Source organism: Somniosus microcephalus, chromosome 13 (assembly GCF_052327205.1).
Source record: "Somniosus microcephalus isolate GS21.2 chromosome 13, FLI_Smic_1.0, whole genome shotgun sequence".
Lineage (NCBI taxonomy): Eukaryota > Metazoa > Chordata > Chondrichthyes > Squaliformes > Somniosidae > Somniosus > Somniosus microcephalus.
Window position 1 is genome coordinate 182,435,295 of NC_140999.1, and position 9,886 is coordinate 182,445,180.

General features: G+C 45.8%; 1 protein-coding gene across 4 annotated transcripts in view; it reads right to left on the reverse strand.

The window, feature by feature from the left end:
• Nucleotides 1–9,170, reverse strand: part of tp53inp2b (tumor protein p53 inducible nuclear protein 2b) — a 53,525-nt gene extending 44,355 nt beyond the window's left edge. Inside the window, exons 1-2 of one of the 4 annotated variants that reach the window (XM_086005748.1) lie at nt 9,099–9,117; nt 8,911–8,939 (exon numbers count right to left, since the gene is read on the reverse strand). The gene's annotated coding sequence lies outside the window, so the exon portion shown is untranslated. Of the gene's footprint in view, nt 1–8,754; nt 8,803–8,910 lie in introns of those variants that run through there. The other 3 variants (XM_086005754.1, XM_086005753.1, XM_086005749.1) reach the window with 3 other exon arrangements.
• Nucleotides 9,171–9,886: the final 716 nt, after the last annotated feature.

Genomic DNA, 9,886 nt, shown 5'->3' on the forward strand with positions numbered 1-9,886 from the left:
GGGATTCAACTCCTGAACTCCAAAGGCTCTCTGATGCTCGGCTATTGCTCCTGGTCCCTTACCCACGCAGATACTTTTTGCTCCCTCTCCCAATGCCGGTCCCAGCTCCAGCTTCTGGCATTGTTGCTTCATTTTGGCAGCAGACTCTCTACCCCCACCCTGCAGGCGGGAATTCCCAATTTGGCAAAAAAAAACCAGGAGAGGCAAAGAGCGGCACGTCAGGGAGTGGGGGGGCGGGGGGGGGGGGGAAGGAGAATGTCAGATTTGCTGTCTTGAGATAAAAGTATACACATTTGCATACCGTGTATATTCCAGCTGCCACTGGTTTCGAGCCATGCATAATAGATAAACCACGAATTCATTCAGGACACGGGAACTCAAAATGGCTCTCACTATCTGAAATTTATTTCAAACTAACATGAGCAAAGCAGTGTACATATGGGTAGACCTGATCTTACTGTGGCGATTGCATCATTGCATTACATAGAAATGCTGGACATTGCCCCTAGACTTGGTAGCCTATAGAGCAGTAACTGCATCTCAAAACACACACTGAACAAAATAGACATTTAACAATTTATAAAAAGGCAGACAGGAAGTGAATTCAAAAGCCGTGAATCATTTTTTTCCTGCCTTTCAGCACGAACTTGGGCAGAAAATACTTTTTAAACGACCCCTTGTGCAGCATCAATAGGAAATAGCAACAGAACTCCAGACTCAGATTCTGATCTAAATCTGGAACACACAAAAGCAAGACTCCACAGCATAGAAACATAGAAGATAGGAGCAGGAGTAGGCCATTCGGCCCCTCGAGCCTGCTCTGCCATTCAATGCGATCATGGCTGATCATCCAAATTCAGTACCCTGTCCCTGCTTTCTCCCCATATCCCTTTAGCTTTAAGAAATATATCCAACTCCTTCTTGAATATATTTAATGAATTGGCCTCTACTGCCTTCTGTGGTAGAGAATTCTACAGGTTCACCACTCTCTGGGTGAAGAAATTCCTCCTCATTTCTGTCCTAAATGGCTTACCCCTTATCCTTAGACTGTGACCCCTGGTTCTGGACTCCCCGACAATCGGGAACATCCTTCCTGCATCTAGTCTGTCCAGTCCTGTCAGAATTTGATAAGTTTCAGCAGAAAATGAGTTCACAATGTTTGGGCTTGGAATGGTGTAGAGCATTAATGCAGTGCAGCCCAGTGTGAAGCAGGATTGTTTTATTTTAAATAAAAGTGTTCAGGCAGTCTCCGGTCTCTGGGAACTTTACAAAATTCTTACTTGTTCTCTTTCCTAACACTGAAAATATGCAGAGTACAATTTACAGCCTGCAGTATAACTTTAGGAAGGATGTGAAGGCCTTGGAGAAGGTGCAGAAAAGATTTACGAGAATGGTTCCAGGGATGAAGGACTTCAGTTACGTGGATAGAGAAGCTGGGGTTGTTCTCCTTGGAGCAGAGAAGGTTGAGAGGGGATTTGATAGAGATGTTCATTATCATGATGCGTCTAGACAGAGTAGATAGAGAGAAACTGTTCCCGTTGGTGGAAGGGTCGAGAACCAAAGGATAAAAGATTTAAGGCGATTGGCAAAAGAACCAAAGGCGACGTGAGGAAAAACTTTTATATAAAAAAAAAAAAAACGCAGCAAGTGGTTAGGATCGGAGATGCACTGCCTGAAAGGGTGGGGGAGGCAGTCTCAATCGTGGCTTTCAAAAGGGAATTAGATAAGTACTTGAAGAAAAAAAATTTGCAGGCTACGGGGAAAGGGCGGGGGAAGTACTCTTGCAGAGAGCTGGCACGGGCTCGACGGTCCGAATGGCCTCCTTCTCTGCTGTAACCATTCGAAGACTCTATGATTCTATAGGTCTTGCTGCTTGCACTTAAACCAGTAGTGCAGTATAACATCAGGAGGGCGGGTATTACTACTGCTCTGTAGACCATGAGCTTAGTGCCGGGTTTGAGGTCCTGGTCTTCAAACACTCTCTTCCTCAGGTGACCAAAGGCTGCACTGGCACACTGAAGGCGGTGTTGGACTTAGTCATCGACGTCTGCCCTTGTTCACAGTAGGCTCCTGAGGTGTGGAAAGTGGTCGTGTTATCCAAGGCCTCGTCATGGATTGTGATAATCGGGGAGCAATACTGTGTGGTGGGGGCAGGTTGGTAGAGGAACTTTGTCTTACGGATGTTTCGTGTAAGGCCCATGCTCTCGTACGGTCGGTGAAGGTGTCGACGATGGTTTGGAGTTTGGCCTCAGAGTGAGCGCAGACGCAAACATCGTCTGCATACTGTAATTCAACGACAGAGGATGGGACGACCTTGGATCTGGACTGGAGGCAACGGAGGTTGAACAGTTTCCCGTTTGTTCTGTAGATTAGCTGCACTCCAGCGGGGAGCTTACGGAGATGGTGAGATGGAGCATTGTAGCCAGGAAGATGGAGAAGAGCATTGGTGCGATGGCACAGCCTTGCTTGATCTCAGTCCGTACGTGAATTGGGTCTGTGGTGGATCCATTGGTCAGGATCACTGCTTGCATGTCGTCGTGAAGCAGGCGGAGGTTGGTGACAAACTTTGAGGGCAGCTAAATTTGAGGAGGACACTTAATAATCCTTCACAGTTGGTGTCGAAGACCTTTGTGAGGTCAAAGGAGGCCATGTACAGCGGTTGGTGCTGTTCCCTGCATTTCTCTTGTAGTTGGCGCACGGTGAAGATAATGTCCATTGTGCCCCTTAGTGAGCGGAATCCACATTACGACTCTGGGAGGAGCTCTTCAGCCACTGGGAGAAGGCGATTGAGGAGGATTCTTGTGATGACTTTCCTTGTGGCAGGCAGCAGGGAGACTCCTCTGTAATTACCACAATCGGACTTGTCACCTTTCTTGAAGATGGTCACGATTATGGCGTCTGAGATCCCCTGGCACGCTCTCCTCCTTCCAAATAAGAGAAATGAGTTCATGTATTCGCGCCAATAGTGCTTCTCTGCCGTGCTTTAGTGCCTCGGCGGGGATTCCATCTGCTCGAGGCCTTGTTGTTCTTCAGTTGTCAGATGGCCTTTTCAACCTCATGCCGGGCTGGGGTTGTGCTGAGGTGGTGGCGGGTAGCATGCTGCGGGATGGAGTTAAGGACACTCACGTCGAAGACAGAGTCTCGGTTAAGGAGATCTTCGAAGTGCTCCTTCCAGCGGGCACTGACTGCCTCTCTGTTCTTGGCCCGCAGTGGGGAAGGACCTTGGGTGCTTGGGCCGTAGGTGGTCTTGACTGCGCTAAAGAATCCACGCACGTTGTGGTTGTCGGCTAGCTGCTGGATCTCCTGCGCTTTCTCCACCCACCATCTGTTCTTTAGGTCGCGAGTTTTTTGTTGGACCTCGGCCTTCAGGCGTCTGTAGAGCTGCTTTCTTGCTCTCGAGTTGTGTTGCTGTTTCCAGATCAGGAATGCCTTACACTTGTGGCTCATTAGCTCCTGGATCTCCTGGTCATTCCCGTCGAACCAGTCTTGGCGTGCATGTAGTCCTGTATTGCAGCTTCCCCAGGTTGGCACCTCATTTTTAGGTATGCCTGGTGCTGCTCCTGGCATGCTCTTCGACACTCCTTATTGAACCAGGGTTGGTCACCTGGCTTGATGGTAATGGTAGAGTGAGGGATATGCCGGGCCATGATGTTACAGATTGTGGTGGAATACAATTCTGCTGCTGATGGCCCACAGCGCCTAATGGATGCCCAGTTTTGAGCTGCTAGATCTGTTCTGAATCTATCCCATTTAACACAGTGGTAGTGCCACACAACACGATGGAAGGTGTCCTCGGTGTGAAGACAGGACATTGTCTCCACAATGACAGTGCAGTGACCACCGCACTAATATGGTCATGGACAGATGCATCTGCGACAGGTAAATTGGTGAGGACGAGGTCAAGTAGGTTTTCCCCTCATGTTGGTTCTCTCACTATCTGTCGCAGGCTCAGCCTGGCAATTATGTCCATCAGGAGTCGGCCAGCTCGGTCAGTAGTGTTGCTACTGAGCCACTCTTGGTGATGGACATTGAAGTCCCCCACCCAGAGTACATTGTGTCCTTGCTACTCTCAGTGCTTCTTCCGAGTGGTGTTCAACATGGAGGAGTACTGATTCATCAGCTGAGGGAGGGCGGTAGGTGGTAATCAGCAGGAGGTTTCCTTGCCCATGCTTGACCTGAAGCCATGAGACTTCATGGGGTCCGGAGTCAATGTTGAGGACTCCCAGGGCCACTCCTTCCCGACTGTATACCACTGTGCCGCCACCCCTGGTGGGTCTGTCCTGCCCGTGGGACAGGACATACCCAGGGATGGTGATGGAGAAGCCTGGGACATTGGCTGAAAGGTTTGACTCTGAGTATGACTATGTCAGGCTGTTGCTTGACTAGTCTGTGGGACAGCTCTCCCAATTTTGGCACAAGTCTCCATATGTTGGTGAGGAGGACTTTGCAGGATCGCCTGGGCTGGGTGTGCCGTTATCGTGTCCGTAGCCGGTGCTGAGGTAGATGCTGGGTGGTCCGTCCGGTTTCATTCTTATTACTGTGTTTCATACCGTTTTTTTTTTTTTACAACTGAGTTTCTTGTAGGCCATTTCAGAAGGCAGTTAAGAGTCAACCACATTGCAGGCTTAATAACTTCTGGAAGTATGCGTGTCAAACCTGCATTCCGAGTCACCTTGGATGTCAAATGGATTCTTCAGCATCAGCATTTTAAAAAATCTCTCTGCACCCCACCCCATCCCAAAATAGGGCAACTCCCAAAGCTCTAGTGGCACAACCAAAATCCAAAAAGCAATACAGCAAGGAAACAATTCAGTGTACATTAATGTCATCGTGCTTCCTTGGAATCAGCCTTCAGAGTCAGCAACAAAATATGACACTCAGTAATGTTCAGTCACTACCACAACATACCATGCATACCATAAAAGTAACATACGTCAATCAACATGTTGTAATCAAAAGAACTTTTGAAAATAGAATATATTTTCTGCGATGAAAAGGAGTACAAAACGTAAGAGTCAAGGTTTGTGAGGCATACAGTGGCCCGAGAATGAGGAAAGAAAGAAACTATGTAGGAGACACATAGAAGAAAGGACATAAAGGGAGGAGAGGCGGGTAAGAGAGAATGAGAGAATGTGCAAGAGAGAAGAGAGAGAAAAAACACACACGCGCACATGAGCGTTCATCTGAGAGAACGAGAGTGCACGCGAGCGACAGAGAGCACGAGTGAGAGTGAGCAAGGAGATGGAGCGTGAGAGAAAGGAAGATTGTTGTCAAATAATTGAGGACGAGAACAAAAGAATTAGGCTTAGGAGAGCAGTAGAAACACAGTTACAAGCATAGAGAAACATTGTGTTCTAATTTTTGTTGGCGAGCAATGCCAGGGGGCTTTAACTATAATATTACATTGTATATTTCATGGTGTTACACTCCTCATTATAAAACAGACCATAACCCCTGCTATCTATCTATCTATATATCTCATTAAAATATTAGATGATGAAAGATCTAACCCATGTTACATGCTGTTCTGAATCACCGTCTTGCTTGCAGGAAGTTGCATCACTTGGACATTAAAAGCATTGCATTCAGCAGTTCTCTACCCACACCCATTTTATTCACATACAATACGTAAAGCAGGTCAAGCTATAGTGCCACAATTAACCCATCATTAAAAAAATATTGCAACTGTGATGTCAATACTGCCAGCGCCGCAAAACACTTTCTACACCATAAGGAGTGGTCAACATGCCCAATAAAAATGTCAGTTAGGCCGTATAGAGTGCTACAATGCAGAGTCCTGCCTGTGGTATCCCATACCTGTCTATAGTAGTGTTGTGGTTATGGTACTGGTCTAGTAACGCAGAGATCCATAGGCCAAATCTCATCATGGGCTGACACAGTGAAAGTTGCCAGATTGTTACAACAATCCAACTAGTTCACTCGGGTCCGCTGTGGCTCAGTGGACAGCACTCTTGCCTCTGAGTCAGAAGGTTGTGGGTTCACGTCCCACTCGAGACTGGAGCACAAAAATCTCAGCTGACACTCCAGTGCAGTGCTGAGGGAGCGCTGCACTGTTGGAGGTGCCGTCTTTTGGATGAGACGTTCAACCGAGGCCCCGTCTGCTCTCTCAGGTGGATGTAAAAGATCCCATGGCACTATTTCGAAGAGGAGCAGGGGAGTTATCCCCGGTGTCCTGGCCAATACTTAGCCCTCAATCAACATCACTGAAACAGATTCATTATCGCATTGCCGTTTGTGGGAGCTTGCTGTGCGCAAATTGGCTGCCACGTTTCCTACATTACAACAGTGACTCGACTTCATTGGCTGTAAAGTGCTTTGGGACGTCTGGTGGTCGTGAAAGGCGCTGTATAAATGCAAGTCTTTCTTTCTTTCTTTTAGCAACAGGAACCTGCCACCCCTACACAGGAATTTGTCCAGACTGTGCCCCCTGAAACATTTCAGTTGTACTAACAATTACTACAATTCAAAAAAAATCAGCCTATCACGGCTTTCTCAGAGCAACTAAATGCAGTCTTTCCAGCTTCAACTGCATCCTGCAACATAAATACTAAAAGAATTTTTTGTTTTTTTTTTGTTTTTAAATTGGCTGGGTTATTAGGGAGAGCAATCTCGGTGAAGGTGGAATACTTGCCACCCACTCAGCAGGTTCAGGAAAGAAGATACAAGAACTACTGTTAAAAAAAAACTTGGTGAACAGGACAGACCAGACAGGTCATGGACAACTTGTTGAGTATGTAAGGGAAGAAACAGCAAACTAGTGTGCTGCCTACCACAGTGTGCCCATTCGCATTGAAAACACTGCAATCACTAGGGCATAAAACCCAATGCCACAATTTCTAATGACCACCATCGGAGCAGCCATTGCAGAAGGTATATGGTGCAGCATAACAAAGTACGGATGTTGCTTATGGCATCGCACGCTTCATTCATTAACCCAGAATGCCAACTTGTGAAGGAGTCTACTGAGTCAACACTGGCAACTGAATACATCTATAAATATTGAAGGTTTAACTCACTGAGTGTATGGCAACCAGCTATAGCTCTGGTAATCAGTGGAAATAACAATGCCACTGGCAATCCATGCCGGCTTTTTTACAAATGGGCTATGCTGCTGATATGTTTTCTTTTAATAATGGAAAAATGGAGAGAATCATGAACTATGACCCCCAAGGTACCACTAAATAACGCTGATAAATCCAGAATGGAATGAGATTTAGTCACCATAAAACTATAGGCTCAGTTATAAATGCACAGAATTGCAGCATGCATTTCTTAAAGCAATGGCAAGAATCATAGAATCTCATGTAAATAAAAGACAACATTTGACTCACTTTATCACCATAGAGAGAGTGGTCCTGCAAATGTAGTCAGGTCACGGTTCCACTATTCCCCTCGCCCCCCCACCGTGTCAATTTTTCCCCTCTCTGTCCCAAAGGCAAATTCTTTACTGGGGGTACAGTTCCATGGGGACCCACACAGTAGATAGAACTACTGGGAAGGAGGGAAAGGACATGAAAGGGGAAGTACGAGTTCCTTTCTGCACTTGAAATCCCAGAATTGCCCCTGATGCTCCCTCCGCTATGTGGTTGCACCTTCGCACATACGCACACATATACAGATATGTGCACGCACACACAAACGCTTTGCATACACACACACACACATACGTGCGCACACACGCACATACACAAATGCGCTCGCATATACACACATGCACGCTCACACATACACGTGCATACATACACACATATGCACACATGCACATACGCGCACACACATACGCACACGCACATACGCACACATACGCACACACATACATATACGCACACACATATAAGAAATCGAGCAAAATGTCTTCTAAATTCTCTTAGAGATGCTTATGTTACTTAACAGTGAAATTATAACAAACCTACTCTGCATTTTCCTATTCAAAAGCAGAAACTACTCCACTGTCAGAATCTTAATTCCTAAACTGTGAGAGAGCTGCTTGTATTAAGGACATTCGATCATTGTGCTTTTAGGTACTGGAAAACCTGGCGTTCAGATGCAAATAAAGACAAAGCAGGTTATATGAGCCAGAGGCATTGAGATGGCCCCTTTAAGAAGGATCACGTCATTGTGCGGCTGTGTTTTATGTTAATAACCTTCACGTCACCTTATTGACTAATCTCAACTATCCCACACCGACAAAAATCATCTGTTTTATCAATAGAAAGAGAGCTTGAAACAAACTAACAACAAAATTACAGTTCGGGTGGGGGAGCTCTGTATGTGAGACGATTGCAATGAGCAGATTTCCTTATTTGATGTCAATGCAAGCATAAAATGACTAGAACAGTTAATCCGCTTTCGAGTTAACAACCCGCTAGGGAAAAGCAGATATTTATATATCATCTAAATAAAAACACACTCACACACTGGCATACATCAATGTTGGTATGGACATTTCAGGTCGATATCGTGCAAGTTACTGGGAAAACAAGAGGTTTACATAACCCACCGAAACGGCTCTCTCATTCGATCGGAGAAGGGAGAGGGGGGTCACAGCAATGACAAATTATAAATGTAGCAAGGGAGGAGAGAAGGGCGATAACTATTATTACCAGGACATTTTAAAAAAATATTATTTTTCCAGGAGAGGGTGGAAAAATCCTTGCCCTAAACTCTTAAAAAAGGAGGAAAAGATGGAAAGAAAATCCAGAATAATCTCCAACACCACACATCATTAAATACCTCACAGCAACTGCATCCTCAAGTGACCCAAGCCTTATAATGAAAAGAAAAGCTGACCTGTACACAAGGAAAGATGTCACAATGCTTGGGGAGGGGGAGGGGGAGAGAGGTGTTGGGGGGGGGATAATTTCACGTACAAGGTTGCCCAGGGCTTACCTGCCTTCTCTGTGTCAAGTATCTGCAGTCTGTTTATAAACAAAACAACAAATAAAATTTAAAAAAAACTACACGGACAGTTCAAGTGAGGTAGAACACATCTAGAATCCAACGCACACGAAAAAAAAGTAACAGCCTGCTTATATATTTTTTTTAAAAATGTATGTTCTTCTTAGAAGAAAGGCTACCCAGACACTGCCCCTGTCATCTGTTCTGTTACACCCAGCTGGTCCCGCGGAGTGCATCAGATTTTGGAATGTAATTGAACAGCTGATCGCAGGGGAGGGGGCGTCCCCCTTTGTGACGCAATCCCCTCCTCCCTGCCAATCAGCGCCCGCTTCGCCTGCCCACGTGACTTTGCTGTTGCAAATTTCTTTTTGTGTGTGAGAAGGGAGATTTCAGAATAATGCATGTCTTTTCATTTAAATGCACCTTTTTTTTGAAATCTCAATGTTAAACAAAAGGTGCTTTTAAAAAAAAAATTGTTTCTTCCTGCCTCCCCCCCGTCCCCTTTTAAAAATTGTTTCTTCCCCTCTCTCCCTTCCTAAATGGAGGTTGCTAGGCTGCAGAGCCAACGTCACTTAGTGACAGGTCCTGGGTGTCCCCGGCACTGTTGGGGAGTGAAGGGTAGGGCAGTGTGCTCAGAGATCATTTAAGGCTTGCGAAGTGGCCCTCAGCAAGTGGCAGGGTGATACTTTTTTCCACACATTCATGAATGTAACTCCCCTGTATTTTGTCAATGGGAGGTTGCTACATTGATGCTATGCATTGCGACCCTTAGTGGAGTGGGGTGCCGTGGGAGAGGGTAACTTAAAAAAAATGAATGCAGCTAGTTTGCAAAAGGCTGCAATGTTTTTATTCAAACGAATTGTACAGGTTAGTGGCATTTGCAAGCGGTTGCTTTTGTGTATTGTGAACTGAGGGTTCTCTTTTTTTTTAAATTTTATTTGTTGTGGGTTCACAGTCCACACTCCAG